The sequence below is a fragment of the Myodes glareolus genome, chromosome 24 (assembly GCF_982192425.1).
Source record: "Myodes glareolus chromosome 24, mMyoGla1.1, whole genome shotgun sequence".
In the NCBI taxonomy this organism is placed as follows: domain Eukaryota; kingdom Metazoa; phylum Chordata; class Mammalia; order Rodentia; family Cricetidae; genus Myodes; species Myodes glareolus.
Window position 1 is genome coordinate 33,114,514 of NC_142049.1, and position 24,614 is coordinate 33,139,127.

The 24,614-nt window shown below is 47.8% G+C and overlaps 1 protein-coding gene across 2 annotated transcripts in view; it reads left to right on the top strand.

Moving 5' to 3' along the window:
* Positions 1 to 275: 275 nt before the first annotated feature.
* Cyfip1 (cytoplasmic FMR1 interacting protein 1) overlaps positions 276 to 24,614 on the top strand; it is an 83,038-nt gene continuing 58,699 nt past the window's right edge. For both annotated transcript variants that reach the window (XM_087901240.1, XM_087901238.1), the window contains exon 1: positions 276 to 427. The gene's annotated coding sequence lies outside the window, so the exon portion shown is untranslated. The remainder of the gene's footprint in view (positions 428 to 24,614) is intronic.

Consider the following 24,614-nt stretch of genomic DNA (forward strand, 5'->3'; position numbering starts at 1 on the left):
GAGGTTCCCCCAAATCAAGGATAACTCTGAGGCTGGTGAGCCTGGCAGGATGGAGCTCTGCCTGCATCCTCTCCCAGCCTGGAGATCAACCCACCCGCTCGACGGGTGGAGCCCACCCCGCAAATCCCGGCTTCCTTTGCAGCGGTGAGCTGAGCGGCAGGCGGGGCTCCGACGCTGGAGGTTCGGGGGCGGGGAGGGGGGTACCGACCGGAGCCGAAAGGGCCGAACCGGAGGCTCGGGACCCAAGGCGGCCAACGGGCGGAGGGAGGAGCGCCGGGAGGAAGAGGCCGAGCCGCGGAGCACCGCCCCGGAGGAAGGGGAGGAGGCCGGGTGTTTCCTGGTGCATTCCCGACCCGCCCCAGTGACTCACTGTGGGTAGGAGAGCTCCCCGGGCCCGCCCTGGACGAGCGAAGGCGGCGCAGACCAGGTAAGGGCTGTCGACGGGCCGCGGGGTCCCGCTTCCCTCTCAACCCAGTGGGGCGAGCCTGCAGGAGCCCTCGGTGCAGCCTCCGGGACCGCCCGGCCTCCCGGGATTGCCTCCAGGGCCCTGGAGTCTCCGGGTCACTGCACGCCGGCTCCCGAGCTGAGGACTCCCGGCCCAGCTCGGCGTCTCCAGGGCTCGCTCTCTCTCCCCGGAGTCACATTCCAGAATCCCCGGGCCGCGGGCTCCCCAGTGCTGATTGCCCATTCTCCTGGCTGTGCGCAACTCCGGAGGCTCAGCCCCCAAATCCCGAACCCCCGAACTCCCGAACCCCCACCCGGACTCACCCCTGGATCCTCGGATCCGGGAGGATCCCAGACCTCGCGCTTCCGGCACGAGGCTTAGCTCCAAAGAGGAAGAAGGCAGCGTTAATGTTTGGTGTTTTACTGTTGAAAAGTAAGAAGCAGACGGATCGCTAATGTTGTACTAAAGTGGGAAAACAAACCCGAGTCCACCATGGTTCTTGCCCTCAGAGGAAAGGAAGGAGATTGTAGTCCCGGGCAATCGTTCTCCGATTCTTGGAGAGAGGGGCATTTTGGGCTTTGTTAAGGAAACTGGATTTTGAGGAGCCGTGGTGCGCCGCGGCACGTTCATACCAAATTTTATACTTTAAGCCTCATGCGTCTGCTTAATTCGCAACGTTTCGTGAATTTGAGAAAAAGGGAAGAGATTTGCAGTTGGGGTTTAAGGGCTGGGGGTAGGCAGAGGGAAGCATCAGGACATCATCCGCCGAGTTAGCTACGTGGGACGGTACAAGGCGAGCCCGGTAACTTTGCTCGCGGTTGTCTGCTAAGATTGCTTAAGTGATTCTCGTTGGAAGCAGCAGTGCTACTCGGGTACGGTAACCGAGATCAGTGCTTGCCAAGTTGGGGAATTTGCTCCTAGACCTTGGCCAAGTTCAATTGGTTGGAAGTTGAAGCACACCAAACCGGTGGAACGCGCGAATACCTGCTCTTGCCTGGTCCCGAGGATGCTAGTGGTCCTTAATCAAAAGCCTGGATCTACAGGCCAGGGCCTGAAAGAAATAATCCAGTTTTTAAATAAATGTAAGCCGCTGCAGGCGTGTATCGTAAGAAGAATTCAGTAGGATTGTTGTGGGATTCTCTGTTGCCTTCTTCCCCAACAGCAGGAACATTGGCTAAATGGTGCAGTTGAAAAGTCCCCCTAAGAAAGTACATCCACTAGGGATTTGTGTATTTGAGGAAGGGTGTATTTAAGTTTTTTTTTAAGCATTGCATGTGTGTATATGTGGTATGTGTGTTCTCATACGTGGGTGCACAGGTGTGTGAGTGTGTTTGCATGAGCATGTAGAGGCTCAAGACTGATTTGGAGTTTCCCTTTATTGTTTTCGACCTTATTCTTTGATACAAGGTCTCTCTGCTGAACCCAGAGTTCACTGATTGAACTAGTCTTGCTAGCCAGCTTGCTCTGGAGATGCCCTGCTCCACCTTCTAAGCACTGGGGCTCCAGGGAGGTTGCCATGCCCATTGGCGTTTCTGTGTGTTCTGGAGATCTGAACCCCCTGTACATTTTGTGTGGCAGATGGTTATCGGCTGTGCATCTCCCTGGCACCTAAGTGTGTTTTTTAACTTTACGTATAGTAAAATTCATGCTTTGGAGTGTTGGCTGCTCCTGTAACCAGGATGTAAAACTAGCTCCTATCACCTCACATGTTTCCTTGCTTTGCTTCTTGTAGTTAGCATTTTCCTACCATCAACTATTGCCCCCAGTGGTCTTTTCATAGTTCTGCCTTGCTTTCTCCAGAACGTGCTGTGGTCGTCTTTGACTCTGCATTTGAGATGAGACTGTGCTATCAGTAGAAAGTATGGAGGTGGGGGTAATGGGGGAGTTGGCTACATTTAAGGGCCCCCATGGTCTTTTATCAACTGGACACCATTAAGTGAAAACGCACGATAGTGTATGGAATACTGTGTTATAAAAAAAAAAAACCTACTCAACTCTGTCTAAAAGAAGTAAAGTCTGTGCTTTGGAAGGTAGAGCCTTGGGAAGGTGAGATGGCTTGGTGGATGTGAACGCTCGCTGCTCGCCTGAGTCACACACGACCCATGGTGGAAAGAGAGGAGCAAATCCTGCGAGTCGTCCTCTGACCGCCACAAGGACACGGCGATTTGTGCCCGCACTCACCTCCCCGTACACAATTAATAAACAAGTGCTTCTTTAAAAGTTAAAAAAAAAAAATGTAGTTCTGGATACAATCTGGAGGAAAGACTGAAAGGGGATCTCTATTTCATCTTTTTCAGAAAGCTCTATTTACATATTTGACGTGGGCGCGTTTGTTGCTGGCTGCATGAGTTTGTGTGCACTGCATTCATGCAGGAGCCTGTGGAGGCCAAAAGAGGGCACTGGATCTCTTGGAACAGGAGTCCCAGGCTGTTAGGAGCTGCCCTGTGGGTGCCCGGAACTGACTTCCGAGCCATTTCTCCACATTTCTCCAGCCTCCTCCCCCATTTGAGAAAGGGTTTTATTATGCGGCCCAGTCAGCTTCGACCTCATGGTCCTTCTACCGTAGCCTTTTTGTGTGTAGGTGGGGGAAGGGGTCATGAAGTCCACGTGGGGCTTGAACTCCTGATTCTCCTGAATGCTGGGATTGCAGGTGTGTGCACCACTCTGCCTCTACCCCAGCCTCTGAGATCGCAGAAATAAGTTATAACCTAGCCTGAAATAGCAGTTCTTAAGGTTGATAAAATTGACAAACTCCACCCCAATAATATTTTTAGATTGTATAGAACTGCATGTGTTCTGAAAGCGGCATGCCACTCTGTCTTTAGCTTTACTTGTTTAAATGGGACTTTTTTAAAAACATAAATCATATTTCATGTGTTACACGTTTTCCCTTAATTATGCTCATTTGTTTAACGGTCTTGGCAATCCTTAAATGTTGCTCTATACCAAGAGTCCAACCGTACCTTCTGTTGATTGTATAATATCGTCACGTGTTGTTGCATGACATTGATGTGTTCTAGCGTGTATCTACGCAATTGCATCACGGCATCAACGTGTAATTGCACGAATGGAAATAGGTATGGATATTAATTACATGATAGGGTATTAGGAGTGCCACAGCCACTGACTTTTCTTTAGTGTGTTTGTGTTATAATGGATTTGATCAGTCTTCTATGTCTTCTCTCAGTGATGTTGTTTTTTAAAGTTATTTATTTATATGTATGGGTATTTTGCCAACATGAATGTCTGTATACCATGTATGCACCTGATGCCAGAAGAGGGAATTGGATCCCCTGGAACAGGAGTTACTGTGATTATGAGCTGCCATGTGGATGCTGGGAATTGAACCTGGGTCCTCTGGGAAGAGTGGCCAGCGCTCTAATCACGGAGACAGCTCTCCAGCCCCTCACACTGTGGATTTCAAACTCAACAGAGATCCGCCTTCCTCTGCCGCCCAAGGGTGTGCACTACCACTTCCCAGTCTGACATTGTATTTTAACATTTATCCTGGGCTTGAGAGATGGCTCAGAGGTTAAGAGCACTGACTACTCTTCCAAAGGTTGTGAGTTCAATTCCCAGCTACAACTTGGTAGCTCCCAACCAACTATAATGAAATCTGGTGCCCTCCTCTGGTGGGCAAGCATACATGCAGGCAGAACACTGTAAATGCAATAAATAAATAATCTTTTTTTTAAAAAAAGGTTTGCATCATCATCACTATTAAAAATAAATTATCTCCACTGCAGTTGCTACTTTTGTCTCTATCCTGTGTACAGGCTCACATTTATCATTCTGAAAGCGTCTTAGTCACTGGTGTGTCTCTGTGAAGACACCATGGCAGAGGCGACTCTAGGAAGAATTTAATTGGGGGCTGCCTTACAGTTTCAGAAGTTTGGTACATTATCATCAGGGCAGGAACATGGCTCTCAAGCAGTATCCGAGAACTACATCCTGATCCCCTGGCAGAGAGATTGAGTCTGGCATGGGTTTTTGAAACCTCTAAACCCAACCCTAGTGACGCACTTCCTCCAAGAAGGCCACGCCTCCTAATCCTTCCAATCCTGGTGGTTCTCAACCTGTGGGTCTCTACCCCTTTGGTTTTTGAATGACCCTACAGGGGTTGCCTAAGACCATCAGAAATATCAGATATTTACATCATGACTCATAACAGTAGCAAAATTCCAGTTATGAAGTAGCAATGAAGATAATTTTATGGTTGTGGGGGGGGGGTCACCGTAACATGAGGAACTGTATTAAAGGTCTTAGCATTAGGAAGGTTGAGAGTCACCTTCTGATCCTCAAATAGTGCCACTTCCAGATGACAGGGCATTCCAACAGAAAAGCCTGTGAGGCCATACCTACTCAAACCACCACGGGAGAGCAATTATTTTGCTCACTTTCTTACTGCTTCCTGTCTGGGGCATTATTGCTTTTTCCTGCGGAGGTGCAAGTCGTGAATAGTTAGGATCTTGTTTACTGTGCTGTAGCATCCCAGGCAGCCAGGGCAGTGAGTGGGTGTGGCTGTCTGCCAGTAAAGTTCTTTACCAAAAGGAGGCGTCCTGTAGTTTGCTGACTTCTTAGTCATTCACACTTAATTATTCTCATAGTCGTTCACAGAGGCGTCCTGTAGTTTGCTGACTTCTCAGTCGTTCACACTCAATTATTCTCACGGTCTCCTGATATAGGTGTAGTAGGTATTATTTACGCTTCACGGATGAAGAACTGTCAGATGAAGTAGGAGTTCCAAGGCCACACGAAAAGCCAGACTGTCAGATTCTTAAGCCTGCAAGTTTAAAAATTAGACAAAAGGGTGGAAAATAGTGCCCTCCAAGTGTCGGGCCCTCAGGCATCTGTGGAATCTGTCACAGCAGCCTGCCATCCCTACTCTCCGGCTGTCCTCCCAGTCCCTCTCATGGGGTGTCTATCCAAGTCATGGTTTTTGATGTGTTTCTCTTAGCAAGCAACGGCCAGAGAGGCAAATTAGGACTCTGTTCTTCTAGATACCTCATTAAAGCAGATTTATTAGATTGGCTTTTGTGTTATGAACCAGATAGTTCCGTAGTCACTCTCTGCGTGCTATTTTTCTATGGTCGTGTTTTACATCCTGCAGCTCTGTTGAATTCTTTAATAACTAACCCTTAACAGTGTTTTCTGCAGCTGCACTGCTGACAGTGTTGTAAGTAAGGTGCGTGTGTGCCCACCATTGCTACGGCCTCAGTCCTATAACCACGCCCTTGCCGCAGCCTTCTGAATGGTGGAGTGGCCAGCAAGTGCCACTGTGCATGGCTGTGTTTCTTTCAGAAACAATTTTTTTTTTTTTGTCCTTAAGCCTCTTTTTCTGCATATTCGGGTGACAGCTACTTCCATACTTTCTTGGCTTGGCTTGGCTCGTTGTGCGTTTGCTGTTTTTGTGGCAGGGTCTCTCTCTGTGTCCTTGGCGGGCTTGGCACTTGCTCTGTAGACCGAGCTGGCCTTGACTCCGTAGGGATCCCGCTTCTGCCTTGCGAGCCCTCGGGTTAAAGGCTGACTCCACCGTGCCTGTTGGATGTATCCTTTCCCGTTCTTTCATCTTCTTTCCTTGTGTCTTTAAACTTAAGACACGTTTCTCATGGGCTGTATGTGGTTGGCCCCTGTGGATGTTGTTGTGTTGTGTTTTGGGTGCTTAGCCATTGTGTGTATCTTTGCCTTTCAATTCCAGCATCCCCTGGAATGCAAATGGGGTGCAGACTGTGATCTATTTCAGCCGCTTTACTGTTTGTTCTCTTTATCCGGAGAACTGTTGGCTACAGGGAGCCTTGCCGCACCAGTGTTGGCCTGGTTTTGTAAGGCTTCCGGAACATTAGAACACAACGTTTGTATTTTTGTCGTCAAAGGCTTCTCTCTGCCTGTGGTCCCGAAGACCCCGGACTGTGCTTCTGCTTCTGAGCAGGTGGCAGGGGCCAGGATGGTGAGCATAGCAGAAACTCATTCATCTTCCTAGTTGCTCCCCAGCCACCTAGATTAGGGTTGCTTCTCCATGCCCGGCTGTGGAGGTAGAAAGGGTGGACATTGAACTTGAGCTTCCAACGCCTGTGATTTGTATTCGCATCTCAAGTGCTCTCCTGGCCAAACTTGTCAAGCTCTCTCATTGGCATTTCCCAAGCTCATGGAGGGATTTTTGTCCCACGGAGAAGAAAAAGCGATATTCAGAAAGCAGGGGGTTCCATTTCTGAATGTGAGTCCTTGTTCTGCCTAGAACAGTTGGCATCAATATGATGTCTCCTTGGAGCCACTCCGGGAAGGCAGAATTGGTCTGAAGAATTGTCAGTGGGGACACAGGGCACAACTCCACACTGTCCTTGGCAGCCTGAGGAAGTCTCTAATATTCTGAGGATCTCGACTCAAGTCAAGCCAGAGCCTTGCCAAAATATCAAGCCTGGCCAGTATGAACCAGAGGCTGTATTTTATTAAAAGAAAATTTTAGCCTGGATATTCAGTACAAGAGCTAGGAAAGAGATAGAGGCATGGAGCTGGGCGGTGGTGACACGCACCTTTAATCCCACCTCTCAGGAGGCAGAGGCAGGCTGATCTCTGTGAGTTCGAGGCCAGCCTGGTCTACAAGAGCTAGTTCCAGGACAGACTCCAAAGCTACAGTGGAACCCTGTCTCGGAAAAATAAAAATAAGGGGCTGGAGAGATGGCTCAGCGGTTAAGAGCAATGACTGCTCTTCCAGAGGACCCAGGTTCAATTCCCAGCACCCACATGGCAGCTCACAACTGTCTGTAACTCCTGTTCCAGGAGATCTGACACCTTTACACCAATGCACATAAAATAAAATTAAATAAATCATGAAAAATAAGAGTGAGATAGAGACATGCTTAATTGCCCTTCCAGTGATTAAAATGACATCGCAGTGTGGCTTCTCTGTGCAGCTGGCATGATGGTAGTTGATTGGTAAAACTCTAGATCACAGCGATGGAGGGGGTTAGGATATCTGCACTGAGATACTCAGGACGGGAGTGAGACCCGCCTGTGCTGGTTAGCTTGTCAGCTTGACTCCCAGAATTCCCTGAGAAGGGCAGCTCAGCGAGATTGTCTAGCTCAAGCTGGGGCACATCCGTGCAGGACTGTCTTGGTTGTGAACTGATGGGGGAAGGCCTATTGTGGGTGGCACCATTCCCTAGGCGGGGGATTCTGGACAGTATAAAGAAAGCGGGCCGAGAGCAAGCAAGGGTCGGTGCATTTCTTCTGCCTCTGCTCTTGGCCGTGGAAAGGACACAACAGAAATGGATCTGGAACGCTTGCCCAGGGTGATAGACATTCAGGTCGTAAGCCTGGTTCGTTGCTGTTTTAACATTCCCTGTGTAAAGGAGATAGTGTCCCTGTTTTGATAACCTTCACAGCAAATTGTGCCCATTGTGCTGGCATTCTTGACTCTGGAGGGAGGGCTCCCTTCCTGTGTGCCCGTGACTTAGCCTTTCGGTCCTGCCACAGAAGAGTCACAAACCCAGGGCCGTACTTGGCGCTCCTGCCCCACTAAACTACCACCTAGCCTAGGCGCATCTTTTTTAAAGCATTGTTTGTTTGTTTGTACCAACAACAAACCATGCATCAGTCTCTACGAAAGCGGGGAGCTGTAAAGCCGCTTCTCTTAGCTCACTGGGGTCCCTGCCTTCAGAGATTGCTGACTGTGAGCACGTTTGGAACCTCAGAGGCTGTCGAATCTCAGAGGCTGTCGACATTCATCCTTGTTTCTGCCCCACACACCAGACTCAGAGGATTTTGTCTTTTGTTGTTTGCTCTGATCACACGACTGGGGGTGGTAGTCAGTGATTTAGCCAGGATTCTCCTGAAAACCAGAGCAGATAGGTTATACGCGTGTGGGTATGTGTGGGTGGGGGTGGGCAGACAGAGACAGTGAGAACCATCTTAAGGAGTGGCAAGTCCAAATTCTGCGGAGCAGGCAAACAGGCAGGCGCCTCAGGGAAGAGCTGATAATGCGGTCTGAGACCAAAGACCATTTGGAAACAAAACTGCCTCTTTCTTGGGGGTGTCAGCGTTCTTTTCTCTTGAGACCTCTGACTTATTGGATGAGACCTATGTAAATTAGGGTAACCTGCTTTACTGACCTTAAAATTTACCTTCTTTAAAAGTATCATCCTAGGGGCTGGAGAGATGGCTCAGTGGTTAAGAGCATTGCCTGCTCTTCCGAAAGTCCTGAGTTCAATTCCCAGCAACCACATGGTGGCTCACAACCATCTGTAATGAGGTCTGATGCCCTCTTCTGGCCTGCAGACATACACACAGAAAGAATATTGTATATATAATAAATAAATAAATATTTTTTAAAAAAAGTATCATCCTAGCTACGTCTAGACTAGAATTTGCCTTTGACCATGACCTCCCTAGATAGCTGTCACAGGGGTGATTTATAGTGGCATTTCATTTGTATTTTAATAAATCAAGCTTACCTGAGGCTCACAAAACAGCCACACTGGCCAGCCTTACAGACCAGGCAGCAATGACACACACCTTTAATCCCAGTAATCATATAGTTTGCCATAGAAACCAGGCAGTAGTGGTGCACGCCTTTAATCCGAGAACTAGAGAGGATTGTAAAATGGGAGGAGACAGCTCTCAGTCTCATTCTGAGATTCCTGGAGGCAGAATCACCATTTCACATTGAGGTAGAGGCAAGAACCAGTGGCTGGCTGTTTTGCTTTTCTGACCTTCAAGTTGAAACCCCGTTTATGTCTCTGAGTTTTTTTTTTAGTTGTGCTTCAGTGGCTTGTGTTTTAGAGAGCAGCCACCTCCCACAGATAGAATCAGTGTTCCTTTTTTTGTGTGTGTGGGGGCACACAGAGTTGCTCGTCCTGGAATCTAGAGAAGAAGTGACTCTCCTAACTTCCCTTCCCCAGAAACAGGAGCCACACACACAAGCTATGAGAAGTCGTAGCTTCCTTTCCCCGCTTCCTTTCCCCCCTTTTCTTGCTGCACTCCTCCTCCCCAGTCACCCCCTCTTCCCCTTTCTTATCTCATGTGTTCTGTTGCTCTCAGCATCCCCCTCCCTTCACTTTTCGTTTTGTTTGTTTCTTGAGACAGGGTTTCTCTATGTAGGCCTGGCCGTCCTTGAACTCACCCAGTAGATTGGACTGGCCTCAAACTCAGTCTGAGTTTGATCTGCCTGCCTCAGCCTCCTGAGGGATGGGGTTAAAGGCATGCACCACCACACCCAACTTCCCTTCATTTCTTGTGTCCTGTCTCATGGGCCCCCTTCTAGTTCTCTGGCTTCTCATTTAAACACACATACAATCTTTAGAAGCTAGGCTATCCACTGGGAGAGATCATGTGGTGTTTCTGTTTCCGAGCCTGGGTCGCCTAACAATGTCAGGCTTTGCAGTTGCTCCCAGTAGCTGTGGTTGCCTGCACAAGGCCTGGATAAGAACAAGCCAGTCGGGCTGGAGAGATGGCTCAGTGGTTAAGAGCATTGACTGTTCTTCCAGAGGACCTGAGTTCAATTCCCAGCAACCATATGGTGGCTCACAACCATCTGTAATGAGATCTGGCACCCTCTTCTGGCCTGCAGGTATACATGGAAGCAGAATGTTGTATACATAATAAATAAATAAAATATTTAAAAAAAAAAAGAACAAGCCAGTCAACATTCTAACACAGAGTGAGAGGGATTCCTAAGCCCCAACCCCTAACAGAAGAGTTATGGACAGTTGGTAGCTTCTAGGGGGGCAGTCATTTTGCTTTAAAGGGTGTGTCTCCTGCTGTGTTGACCCTGCTCCAATAGATGGCCCCATACCCAGGAATTTGTGGGCAGCTCAAGTTGGAGTCAGTGGGTTATTAAAATAAGAAAGGGGGGCGAGAAGTTGAGGGTGGGACTTGGGGGGAGGATTGGAGGCGAATGTAAAAGAGACAAATTGTACGAAATCCTTAAAGGACAAGCAAGGCATTTGCAGCTCCCTTTTCCTGGAAATTTTACCATTGTGTTTTTCTTAATGACTGAATAAAATTCCATTGTCTCTACCATGTTTTTATTGTGTTTTACTCTGTAAATGGATGACATCTGGGCTCATTCCATTCCCTGGCTGTTGTGAAAAGAATTGCAATCAACATGGATGTGCAAGTATCTCTTGTAGAATATGGAGTAGAGCGGTGGCTACATAGCAAGCAGGTCACCCTCCCACCCGCTGTAAATAAGGGTCCTTCCCCTACATTCTCAGCTAGTGGCATTTGTTATTGTATTTTAAAGTTTAGTCTATTTGTAATTATGTGCACCGGAGTGTAGGTGCTTACTACAGAGGCCGGAAGAGTGTGTTGCATCCCCTGGAGTTGGAGTTATAGGTTGTCGTGAGTTGTCGGACATGAGTGTTGAGAACTGAACTCGGGTTTTCTACAGAAGCACCTTGCTTTTATCCATTGAGTCATCCTGGGAACTCCTCATTTTTGTTTCCCCCTGAGGGTAGCCATTCTTACTGGGATGAGATGGAGTTTCAAAGTAGCTTTAATTTGTATTTTTCTGATGACCAAAGATGCTAAGTTCTTTTAAAAATATTAATAGATCATTTGTACTTCGAGAGCTGTATTCATTTTATGTGTCCATTTATTAGTAGGCAGGATTTCTGTGTGTGTTTAATTTTTAAAGTTGTGCTAGTTCGTTTTTGTTGACTTGACCATCACACTTGAACATGTATGGGAAGAGGGAGTCTTGGTTGAAGAGTTGACCATCATGCTTGAACATGTATAGGAAGAGGGAGTCTTGGTTGAAGAGTTGCCTCCACTGTATTGGTCTGTGGGACGTTTTCTTGACTGTTGACTGATGAAGGCCCAGTCCCCTGAGGGGCCATCTCTGGGCATTCTGGGCTATAGAAGAAAACGGTGACTGAGTAAGCCACAGAGAGCAAGCCAGTAAGCAGAATTCCCACGGTCCTGCTTCAGTTGGTGTCTCCAGGTTCCTGCCCTCCGTGACTCCTGCCTTGACCTCTACCAGTGGTGGATCAGTACCTGGAAGTGTGAGCTTATTTAAACTCTTTCCTCCCCAAGCTGTGTTCATCATGGTGTGTATCACAGCGATAGAAAGCATCATAAGACAACATATATATATATATATATATTCTAGATAATATGTAAATATATTATACATTCCAGATAATAGTGACATGTAGCTATCAAAGATTTTCATTTGTTCCGTAGGTTCTGTTTCTTAGCTCTTTGTGTGTGTGTGTGTGTGTGTGTGTGTGTGTGTGTAAACTAAACTCATTTTAGTTTGTAGTAGAAACTACTTGTTAATTCTTAGAGCTTTACTTTTACGCTGAAGCATTTTATAGTTCTAGGTTTGTTTTGTCATCAATGGGTCCCCCGTCCGTTCCACACCCACCTCCCACTCCCCCACCCCTTATCCCTCCTCTCTCTCTCTCTCTCTCTCTCTCTCTCTCTCACACACACACACACACACGCACGCACGCACACGCGCACACACACACACACACACACACACACACCCTGCCCCCAGTCAGAGTTTCTCTTTCTGTTTACCCTTACTGCTCTGGAACTCGCAGAGATCCTCCTGCCTCTCTGCCTCTCAAGTGCTGAGATTAAAGTCGTGCCACCATGCCTGGCTTATAATTCTGGTTTTAAATTAAGGTTTTGGATCCAGTTTCAATTGCTTTTCGTCCAGAGTGACGGCAAGGACATGGTCTCATTCTGCTGCAGGTGGCTATGCAGTTTTGTCAGCATCATTTCTTGAAAAGTTGCCTAGACAATTCTCATCATCAGTTTATTGAACTTTATGTGGAACAAATGCTACTTTTACATTAATTCTCTGGGATTCCTCATTGGCTTCAAACACTCTCTCTTGGGGGATTTTTTTTTTTTTTTTGACTTCTGGTAGTAACATCAGCAGTTTGTTGAGTCCTGGACTATTAGAAACCACTTCTTTTCCAGGGCTGGGGCTGGCAACTCCTTGGTAAATTTAGAAGTAAAAGAGGAAACTCCAGAGCGAAAGACTGACAAGTCTGGCATGCTAACACTTCAGCCCTCGCAGTGGCTGCTCACTTCAGTCTCCTGCCCCTCCCACCCGCTCCAAGGAAACAAAAGAAAAGTTAGGTTTCCAACAAGGCAGTCAAATGGAGAAGTGCATAGCTTGACTGGAAACATGTTTGCAGCAGTTCTGCCGAAGTGGAAGTCTAGCGAATGGCTTCAGGAATTGGTGAAGAAGGTTCAAAGCAAAGAAGCAGCCCATGCCTGCTGGACGTGAAGGGGGTGGGGAGAGAGAAGCAAAAACTGGCTGCTGTATAGGAGTGCGCTCAGTCAGAGCTTAAGAGAAATGCAAATTAAAAGCAAATTATAGGGCCCTTATTGTGAGCAGGAGTCTAGCTGCTTTTTGACAAAGTAGTTTTAATTCCTTGGATAAAGACCAAGAATTGGAGTTGTTGGGTCTTATGGTAGACCTGTTTTTAGTTTGAGGAACCTCCGTACTTCCCCACAGCGACTGTACCAGGTCACCACCATCTCTGGAAGCTCCCGGCTCTGATCCTCAGCAGCACTTTTTCTGATAATGGTCATTCCCATCGGAAAGAGGGAATTCCCTCACTGTGGTTCTGGTTCATATTTCCCTGGTGATTCGGGAAGTAATTAGTGCTGCGTCTTTTGAGAAATGCCCATTTGTCTTTTGTTGAAATGTCCTGTGTCTATTTGAGAATGAGATTCTTTGCTTTTCTGTTGTCACATTGCCTACGTCCCCTGTGTTCTCTGAATTAGCCGCTCGTCGGGCACATTGTGGTGATTTCTTCCATCGGACGCTGTTCCTCTTACTAAACCGTAAGCGTGTCTGCCTTGGCCGTTGGTCCCCGTCAGAGTGCCCCTAACCTGGATTCACCTTCTGCTTCGAAGGTAGTCACGTGACGTCAGCATCCTCCCCATGCTGTGTCACAAACAGCCTGAAAATACAGGCCGCAGCTGAGGCTCTCCCGTGGACATTCTCTTTCTTAGGAGTCCTCTGTGTGCAGGTATGGCAACGGTGATTGCATGAGCTTTGTGAAGGAGGTCCTCTCTGCATTTGTCCTGCTAGATGGCTAAATATCTGGGCACGGTTATTGTGAAGGCAGGTAGGGAGCCAGCTGGGCGGTTAGGATTATGATTCACCTAAACAACAACAACAGCAGCAAAGCCCTCTTCCTCTGGGTCCCTTCCTCTGTCCTGTTGTTGAGGCGAGCGCGGTGCACAATGGTAGCCTTAGAGTGCCATCTCCAGGACGGTCCCTTGTGAGCTATCGTTGACACCTAAGGATACAGGCCTCTGTGCTCTGGGCGGTCTGTGGAATCTCTCAGTGCCTGTAAGGTGAAGACGTTGGGGCTGATGGACATTTTCAACCCAATCGGTGTGAGGGCAGGAACCTTGGTAGAGATTTGGGGATAGGGTGTGGAGTAGGCGGGTGTGCCAGATCCTCTTACTGGGCCACAGACAGGTTATTGATGATCTCAGGGGACCCTGAGGGAGTGCTCACCCAGGACCGTGGAGGGCCGAAACGCCTTGTGGCCGTGCCTAAAGAACAGAGGCTGACTGAGGACCTGAAAGGCTGGACTGTGGAATAAGACTCTGCTCTTCTGGGCAAGAGGAGGGACAGGGCGAGGAGAAAGATCGTCTACAGGTGGTGTGACTGACTCCCTGAGGGAGATGAGTTCTTTGGTTTGATTTCTAGTCGTACGCTGAGCCGTCAGAACCAAAAGCAATTTGGGAGGAAGAGGGCGGCAATTTGGCTCTCATCTCCTGTTACAGTCTGTCACTGGGAGCAGTCAGGGCAAGAACTCAAGGTAGGAATATTTGGAAGTGGGAACGGAAGCAAAGCCAGAGAGGAATGCTTGTTCCCCATGGCTTGCTCCCCCTACCTTCTTTCCTTTTAGTCTTGAGACAGATGTAACCCTGGCTATCCTGGAACTCACTCTGTAGTCTAGGCTGACCTTGAACTCACAGAGGTCCACTTGCATTTAGGACCACCTGCCTAGGAGTAATACCCAGTCATGGGGATGTACCCTTCCACATCGGTCATTAATTCAGAAAATGCCCCCAACAGACTTGCCACCAGGCAGTCTGATGGAGGCGCCTTCTCAATTAAGGTTCCTCTTTCCAGATGACTCCAGCTTGTGTCGAGTTGACAGAAAGTTAACCAGGACCCGAATCAAATAGTTGCTCTGTCGTAAAACCTGTAGTTTTGCCTGCTGCTTCGGGGGGGAACTGCGAGGATAGCAAGGGAGGTGGGGACCGGGGAGTATTGATCGTGGAATCCTTAGCGGTCCACTTCAGGAGCTTGCGGATACACACAGGCTGGTAGCGGTGGCCGCAACAGGCAGTTCCTTTCCTTCCGAGAAGCAGAGAGCTGGGGAAGTCATAACTTCCAGCTGCATTGATGAGCACCCGGGAGTAATTTGTTATGCCTGGGGCACGAGTGTGCATCTGCCCTTCTGAGGGAGCAGCTGCACTGTCCTTGCTTGTGTCTCAGCGTGAGCGCCCAGGCTGCCACAGGCAGGTTATGGAGATGGTCCGCGGGTGGAAGGGGGCCTTGGGAACCCATGCCGGTGCCGGAGTTGCTCACCGGGTGGCTGGAGCAGTCTGCTTGATGCCTCAAGGCTCAGCTTCTGTTTCTTTCACTGAAGACTCCCCAGCAGTCTATTCTGGACCCCAGCAGCTCCTGTCTGTGGTGTGGCCGTCCTCCTAAGCATCAGAGACAACCGTGGGAGGAACGGTTCACATGTTAGAATAAGATGAGTTGGATGTATTTCCTTCGTTTGTCTCTTCCGTGTGCTGTGTTCTAGGTAAAGGGATGTCACAATCAGAAGGAAACACTCCGTTAGCAGTTCATGCAGTGTCTGTGAATCTCACGCTGTGGAGGAAAGACCAGGCCCTGATAGGGAGACTTGTGCCAATGATCCAAGCATCTGTCACATTGGTCAGCCGCTGGAGTTCCGCTAGTGTTTTCTTTCTGAGATCACTGGGCACAATGGGAACTGTGGAAACATAGCTTTGGGGCTCCACTATGGCAGGGTCTGGCATAGCAGGACAAAAGGATACCAGTGGAGGAGCCAAAGACCCTGAACTGTTGGTTACAAGAGGATTAACTCTATCCTATAGAATATACGTGTCCCCCCCCCATGTCGTGTACCCCCGACCCCCATCCCTCTCCTGTCCTCCCACCCCTGCCTTTTTGGTCTTTTGAGACAGGGTTTCTCTTTCTAGCCTTGACTGTTCAGGAACTTTGTAGACCAGGGTGGCCTTGAACCCACAGAGATCCGGCCTACCTCTGCCTCCCAAGTACTGGGATTAAAGTTGTGAAACCACCGCCTGGCTTTTTCTCTTTTCATAAACAGTACTTTTTTGTCTATAAGTAGACAGAGGCAGGGCTCGGGAGATGGCTCCGTGGGTAAAAGTGCTCGCTTTGTAAGCCTGATGAGTTCCCTGGGACTGTGTCAAAAGCCAGATGTGGGGCAGGGCTAGGTGGAGCTGCCTGCGTGTGTGAACCTCCTTGCAGACAGGAGGCAAGGTAGAGGTGGAGGCTGGAGTCCCAGCTGGACACCTGCGAGCCAACCAACGTCCTGTTACAGGGAGACAGATTCAACAAAGGGGCCTGAGAACTCTCTGGAAAGTTGTTTTCTGATTTCCACATCCCCCTCCTCCCTCCCTTCATCTCCCTCTCCTTCTCCCTCTTCTTCCCTTCTCTCTCTCTCTCTCTCTCTCTCTCTCTCGTTGTTTTCTGATTTCCACATTCCTCCCTCTGTTTCTTTCTCTCTCTGTCTGTCTCTGTCTCTGTCTCATTTTCTGATTTCCACATCCCCTCCCTTCCTTCCTCCCTCACTCCGCCCCCCCACTGAATGAATGAATGAATGAATGAATGAATGAACGAATGAAATAGACAAGGAGATGAGCATGCCGGAATCCCATGGGACATGGATTGGACAGCACGCCTGTGACAGAGAAAGCTGTTGAAGATGCAGGCCGGAGAGGGAAGTGATCAGAACGATGCATTTCGCAGTTAACATAAAAGGAAGAATGGCCATCTGGAGTCACCCAGACTGCTTTGTGACCAGGCGTGAGCATGGGGCAGGAGTATCAGGTGGCATAGAGACCACTGGGTCATGGGAGGGGCTGGAGGGACTGCCAACTGAGGATGAGGGCCAGTGGTGTGTGGTGTGTAGACGGGTACCCTAGAAGACTGAATTATTGTTGTTGAAACTGTTCTTTTGAGCTTGTTTTTAGTTGCTGCTTTTGGAATGTGGAACTTTTGTGTACTAAAAGGGAATTTCTTCTTTTGCAGAGCTGGGCTAGGGTATGTTGTTTGGCGTTTTAAAGGCGTGTTTGTTTTTGTTTTATGTATATGAGCGTTGTCTGTGCGCGTGTGGGTACGTGCGTGCGTGCGTGTGTGTGTGTGTGTGTGTGTGTGTGTGTGTGTGTGTGTGCTGTGCCTGCTGAGGCCAGAGGAGGGCGTTAGATCCTCTGAGTCTGAAGTTGTAGTCATCGTGAGTTCTTGTGTGGGTGCTGGGAACTGAACCTGGGTCCTCTGCAAGGGCAGCAAGTGCGCTGAGCCACAGAGCCATTTTTCCAATTCCTGTGCTTGCTTGCTTGCTTGCTTGCTTGTTTGCTTTCCGTTCATTGTTTTGAGACTTCTTATAGCGCTGGCCGAACTCAGAGAGATCTGCCTGCCTCTGCCTCCTGAGTGCTGGGGTTAAAGACGTGCGCCTCCACACTTGCTCGGATAGTTTTTAGGTAGAAGCATCTTGCCCACTTTAGCATAGCATAGCAGTTACCTCTGTGGTAAAAGTGGCAGCCAGCAGCCCTTGCTTAATTGATTTAGTTTGGAGTTTAGCTATTTTAGCACATGGGAGGGAACGGAGCAGTTCGGAAAGACTTACTGCACAGGAGATTTCTGATGCCTGTGAGCAGGGTATACAGAAACATTGGATTTTCTGCTTTCTGTTTGTGTGTTTGTTGTTTGTGGGGCTGTTGTTTGTGTGTAAAAGAGGAAGAAAAATCAGCTGATACCTTGTTCATGTCAGCAAAAACGTCATCATTTCTCTTCACTTGTGTGCCATAGTTAGGCGAGCAAACTACTTAGTTTGTTTCGTAAATAATCTCACGAAGAACCAGGTTACCTCATAGCATACAAACTTAATTTGTTTTTGTTGATCTCCTGCCCCGTTCCCCCACCCCTGCCCATCTCTCCTGGTAGTTTTCTCTCTGACTCTGTATCTGCTGTGTCCTGTTGGCTTCCATACTTCCTCATTTGTACCTCTTTTCCCTTCCCTTTTCTCCTTCCTGTGGTCTCTGTCTAGTCTCATAGCCTGTCCCCATACTCAGACCCACATATGTGCATAGACAGCCTTTTTATTTATTTATTCATTTATTTATTTAAAGTTATGAGTGCTTCATTTGTCTGAACGACTTTAAGTCAGAAGAGGGTATTGAGCCACCATGTGGTTGCTGGGAATTGAACTCAGGACCTCTGGAGGAGCAGCAGCCGGTTCTCTTAACCCCTGAGCCATCTCTCCAGCCCAGATAGCCTTTTTAAAAGATGTATTTTCCCTTTATGTGTATGAGCATTTTCTTGCATATGTGCAAGTACATCACATATGTATAGTGCCCTCAAATGCCAGAAGACCTGACATGGTCTACAATGCTTGTATAGTCACCCTTAAAAAATGATGTCTTTGGTTTTCTCCTGGGGTTGCTTCCGACTGAGGATATACCTCCGCTCACAGTTTGCTCTAGTCTCCTAGCGCTGTTCTGGAAAACAGGTTGAACCTCAGTCTTGCTGTTCTGATTTTCACTCTTTTTGTGCAGTTTCGGCCCAGGAGTTTTTCAGTTTTTGAGATTGTCTTGCTGAGTCACACAGGCTGGCTTTGGAATGACTCCATAGCCCAGACAGGGTTCAAACTCTTGCTTCTACTGCTGCAGTCTCCTCCGTCGCCGGGACTACAGGTCTGTGCCAGGAGGCTGAACCTCAGTAGTCCTTTTGTGAGCCTGGAGTTGTTGAAGGACAGCTTGTCTAAACACAAGAGCATCTGTGTTCTCAGCTGTCTGCTCAGGTTGCCCAGATACAGGGAAAATGATCAAGTCATAATCATTTGGTAAAAAACATGAGTTTACTTTTTCAGTGTTCTTTGTTTCAAAATGTGGTTAACTGGTAAGTTTTGCAAAAGTCACTTCATTGTTTCCTTGGGTACTGACGTGATGGACCCCCTGGGTGGTTGGCTGAGCAGGTGAGTTTGAGAACCGGAGCATGCATGGCGTGCAGCGACAGGGCTGAACACAACTGTCTGAAGATGCATTTCATAGGTTAGAGGCATCTTGTTTAGGGCCTGGCTTGTGTTTCCCCACCAGGCCTGCCTCGCTCACAGCCCTTCAGCATCTACGGAAGGGGCTAGGGTGGATGAGAGCAGCCAGACTGGGCCAGTTTGGGCTGCTAACTCTGGCCTTGATCCCACAAGTCCAGTTGCTCAGCCCTAAACAGACACACATTATCTAGCTTGGATCAGTGTGTGTGTGTGTGTGTGTGTGTGTGTGTGTGTGTGTGTGTGTGTACCTGTGACTATGCCGCTCTATGCCCAGGGCTCTCCATTGAGCTGGGGACCTCTGAGAGCTTCATTCTCCTTCTCTTATCAGCATGCTGGGACGGCCCCACCATGGGTGTGGCTATAAGAATGACTTTGAGAACATGTGACATCTCCAGCCTGAAGAACACTTACTTTCCTTTCTGTGTGCACACTGAGACACTCAGCCTCCTTTCTACCCATGATACTCTGGTGCCTGGTGCCCTCTGATGCTCACCTGTGGTCCCTACATCAGGCAGTGAAGTTCTTAGCATGTGGTGTGCGGCTCCAAACTCAAATGACAGTGAATCTCTCACCGAATGGTAACAGCTTGCTCTGTGGAAATTACCATCTAGCCTGGCCGAGCAGGTGTCTCCCGGGCCGTGGATACTTGGTGATGAACTCGGAAAATCTCTTGAAATGATATTTAGAACACGTTTGTAACATAAAAGAAGTGATGACTTTGAAGACGTCAGGTCCAGTTCCACATTTAAGGTCGTTTTGTAACTTAGGAAGTGTAGGATTGAGGAGCAAAGGTGAGCGTTGAACTGCTGCTGATAGAGTGCAGTCCAAGAAACGGGGAGTGCCCTGGGTACCGCTTAATCATCTAAACCGCAGAAGCGTGTGCTGTTCCTGGGTCACTGCAAGGCCTGGGGAAGCAAGAGCACCATAGCTTAGACAAGTGGAACGCCAGGCTTTATAGGTCACGCTTGGGCAGGTGGTTGCTTGCTGTATATAGCAGCATGCCTTTTCTGGATGAAGCATGTATTTTCAGATACCGTTGCATGTTCCTTTTTACCTGACAGCCCAGGGGGCATCTGGATCCTGTCTGGGTGCTTCTCTGTGTGTGTTTGTAGAGGACCGTCCTACAGATGCCACAGATCAGTGGAAACTCACCTCCTCAGCTTCTGGAGACTACCGGTCAGGGATCAAGGCAGCAGGAGGGGTGGAGTTTTCATTTCAGGCCTTTAACGCTGGCTTCCGGGTGGTCACTCTCTTGCACTGTCAAAACATGGCCTTTACTGTTTTCTTGCTCACACCTGACGCGCTGTTTTGACCAGATCCTAGGGGTGGACATTTATGTGTATGGTTCTGTCATTAAACTGGCAGCTGCTTACTGGCAGCACCAGCGGGAATAAGAGTTGTTCCAAATTTATGATTTAAATTTTGCTGTGGGACGTTTACATCGTGGCATCTATCGATGCTGGCTAGTTTTATGTCAGTGACACACGTTACAGTCATCTGAGAAGAGACAGTCTTAACTGAGAAATCGCCTCCGTAAGATCAAACTGTAAGCAAGCCTTTGGGGGCATTGTCTTAATGGCCTGTTGGATAGTGGCAAAAGGGGATCTCAGCCTGTCAACAATTTCCAAATTTGAGCCAGTTTATAGACCCCCTTGAGACCTGGATGGCCCAGTTCCTCTGAGAAAAGACCTTGATAAAATGCCTTTAAAGTTTTATCAACCTTTCTCCAGTTCTTCCCCAGAGGGGCCTACAGCCTTTCACAAGGGGAAAGGAAATGTTCTGACTTTCCAGGGTCTATTAGATACTAGTTTGGAATTGATGCTGATTCTAGAAGATCCCAAGAGACACTGCTGTCCTTCCGTAGGGAAGGAGAGACTTAGAGAGGTCCGGTGATGAATGGAGTTTGACTGAAGTCTGACTCACAGTAGGTCCAGTGAGTCCCTTGTACTCATCCCCAGAATGCATAATTGGAATAGATATACTTAGAAGTTGGCAGAGTTCTCACATTGGTTCCCTGACCTGTGGAGTGTGGGTTGTTATGGTTGGAAAGGCCGAATGGAAGCCTTGAGAGTTGCCTCTGCCAAGGAAAATAGTGAATCAAAAACAGTATGGCGTCCCTGAAGGAGTTGCAGGAATTAGACACCATCAGGGACTCTAAAGAGGCAGGGAGGTGGTCCCCACTGGATGCCCCTTCATTCTCCATTCCTGCCAGTGCAGAAGGCAGATAGATCATGGGGAATGACAATTGACTATCAAACTCATTGTAGCCGCTGTGCCAGGCATGGAGTCCTCATAGGGGCGGACTAACACATCTCCTGGTACATGGTGTGCAGCTATTGACCTAGCAAATGCCTTTTCCTCAGTTCTGTCCATAAGGACCACCAGCAGCAATTTGCATTCAGTCAGCAAGGCCAGCAGTATACCTTGACAGTTAAAACAAGTTACCTCAAGGATGTGTTCACTCTCCTGCCCTGGGTCATAACTCAGTTAGAAGGGATCTAGACCATCTGTCTCTTCCGTAAGATATCGCATTGGTGCACTATGTTAAAGACGTTGTACTGATTGGGCCAAGTGAGCCAGAGGTAGCAGCCACTCTGAACTCATTGGTAACGCATACGCATATCAGAGGATGGGAAATAAACCCAACCAAAATTCATGGGCCTTCTACCTCAGTGAAGTTAGGAGGCCGGTGCCGTGGGGGCATGCATACTTGTTCCTTCAAAGGCGAAGGGTAAGTTATTGCACCCGGCCCCTCCCCACTTCCAGGAAAGAAGTGCGACATTTAGTTTCATTCTGCAGACAAAACATTTCTCACTTGGGTGCGCTACTCCGGCTCATACGGCATGTGGGCTGTTAGCTTTGAGTGGGCCTGGAGAAAAGAAAAAGGCTCTTGAGCAGGTCCGGGTGCTCTACCGCTTGGACCATGTGATCTAACAGATCTGATGGTACTTGAGATGTCAGCAGCAGATAGGGATGCTATTTGGAGCCTTTTGCAGGTCCCTGTAGGTGAAACACAGAACAGACCTTTGGGGGTTTGGAGCAAAGCTGTAGCAGAATTGTTTTTAGGTCTCCAACCAGCTCCCAAATAAAGACACACGGAGACTTATCGTTAATTATGAACTCTCAGCCTTAGCTTAGTCCCACTAGCTTTTTTACTATAAACTTTTTCTTTTCGTCTATTTTGCCTTGGGCCTTTTTACCTTTGGGCCTTTTTACCTTTCTTTTGTCCTGGGTGTCCTACTTTCCTGCTTCCTCTGTGTCTGTCTGTCTGTCTGGCCCTTGGTGTCTCCCTGTCTTCTCCTTTCCCTTGTTCTTCAGCCTATTCCACCTCCTACTTATTATTGTTCCCTGCCAGGAAGTTCTGCCTATACCTCTCCCTCACTCATGGCTGTCCAGCTTCTTATTAGACCAGTCAGGTCCCTTAGGCAGGCAAGATAAAACAGCAACACATCTTTACATAATTAAACAAAAACAAATGCACCATATCTTTACATAGTTAACAAATATTTTTCAATACAAGGCTGTCCATTCATCTGCAGATAATTAATTCTCCCTTCGAAAGACATTTCTTGCCCTGCTACTGGGTCTTAGTAGAAACTGAACATTTGACAGTGGGTTACCACGTTTCCATGTGACCCTGAGCTGGGTGTTATCTGACCCATGATGTCATCTGACAGCAGTGATCCATTATCAAATGAAAGTGGTATGTATGTATATATATATATATATATACATATACATATACATATATATGTGTGTATATGGTTGGGTCTGGGCAGGTCTTGATGTGAAGAAGTTTTGTTGCAGGATATTTGCTGCAGACAAAGATATGTCTTTGCCAAGGGACCTTCTGATTGGTTTACTAAAGAGCTGAATGGCCAATAGCTAGGCGAGAGAGAAAAAGGAGGAGGAATCTAGGTGTGCAGACGTGGAAAACAGGAGGTACAAGATTGAAGAGATGTGACGTCACGTGATAGAATGCAGACCAGCCAGCAGCCTGGTGGCAGGCTGACTACATTAGACCACTTCCTCTGGAGAAAAGACGATGCTTTGTCCTTACTGGACTAGATATTTCTGCTTAGGGATTTGCCTTTTCTGCACATAACGCTTCTGCCAAAAGCACCATCCGTGAACTTACAGAATACCTTCTCCACCATCATGGTATTCCATAGAGCATTGCTCCTGACCAAGGAACTTGCCTAATGGCTAGAAAAGTGTGGCAGTGGCCCACAGTCATGAAGTGCACCGATCTTAACCATGTTCCCCACCGTTCTGAAGTAGCTGGCCTGATAGATGCAGTGACAGCACCAATCAGATGGTAACAGACTGGAGAGAGGGGACCGGGTTCTCGAGAAGTGTGACCTGCTTTGGATCTAGGTCCAGTGTATGGTACGGTTTCTCCCATAGCCAGCATCCACATATCCAGGAATCAAGGGATGGAAAAGGGAGTAGATCCACTCACTATGATCCCTAGTGTTCCACTGGGGATGCATCCTGTTCCTTGATCTTAAGTTCTGCTGGTCTAGAAGTTTTTTTTTTTTTTTTTTTTCCAGAATAAGGAGTGTCCCTGCCTGGAACCACAACAAATATCCCATTGAACTGGAATGGTCTTCTGATGTCCTTTAGGCCAACGGACTAAGGAAGGAATAGTAGTGTTCAGAGGGGTGATTGATCCAGATTACCAGGGGGAAATTGGAGTGCTTCTCCACAAGGACTTGAAGGACGATTCTGTCTGGAATGCAGGAAATCCTTTAGGTCGTCTCTTGATGCCACCACGTCCCGTGATTATAGTCAACGGGAAACTCCAACATCCTAGTCCAGGCAGGGTGACGGTGGCACAGACGCTTGAAGGGTTAAAGTATGGGTCATTTCTGCAGGAAAAGAGCCAAGATCCGCCAAGAGTGGAGGAAATAAAGAATGGGTAGTAAAGGAAGGGAATTACAAACAGCAGTCAAGACCGCATGACCAGGGGGCTGGAGAGATGGCTCAGCGGTTAAGAGCATTTTCTGTTCTTCCAAAGGTCCTGAGTTCAATTCCAGCAACCACATGGTGGCTCACAACCATCTGTAAGGAGGCCTGGTGCCCTCTTCTGGACTGAAGAAAGAATACTGTATACATAATAAGCAAATAAATAAATATTTTAAGAAAAAAGACCGCATGACCAGTTTTAGAAAGAGGATTATAGTTGGCATGAGTATTGATTTTGTTAAGAATGTTTATACCATTACTTGTGTTTTCTTTTCTTGATTCCTTTATCATGTAACATCAATTAAGAGACTATCAGCGGCTATCATTTAAGTTTGAGATACAGAAAAATATCCCTCAAGGGCCATTGCTACCTATTCTAAATTTCTAAAGTGTTTGCCATTGTACAAGGGATAGTTATATCATGTTAGGGATAATTATGACCTGGTTACTGATTTCATTTGGAAATTAAGCATGACATAAGGGAATGTGATTGTCTGTCAACTTGACAAGGGGTGGAGTTGTAATGACAATTCTTTTTTGTCAACTTGACTACATCTAGAATTAACTAAAACCGAAGCAGCTGGGCACACCGATGATGGGTTTTTTCCTTAATTAAATCAGTTGAATTGGTCTGACCGACTTCTAATCCAGATCTTTGAGAAGGGAAGATCCAGCTTTAATCTGGGCCACGTCTTCTGCTGTATAAAGAAGAAGGAAGCTGGCTGTCTCGGAAGGACATGAGAGACCGTTTCTGAGAGTTAGGGGAAAATAGACGGGTCAAGCAAGGTGGAGGTCTCAGCAGCTGCTGGGAGGAGGGGACTGATCAGAGCCCGAGAGCAAGCTATACTTTCTGAAGCAGACCTGAGATCGCATTGATGGCTCTGAGGGGG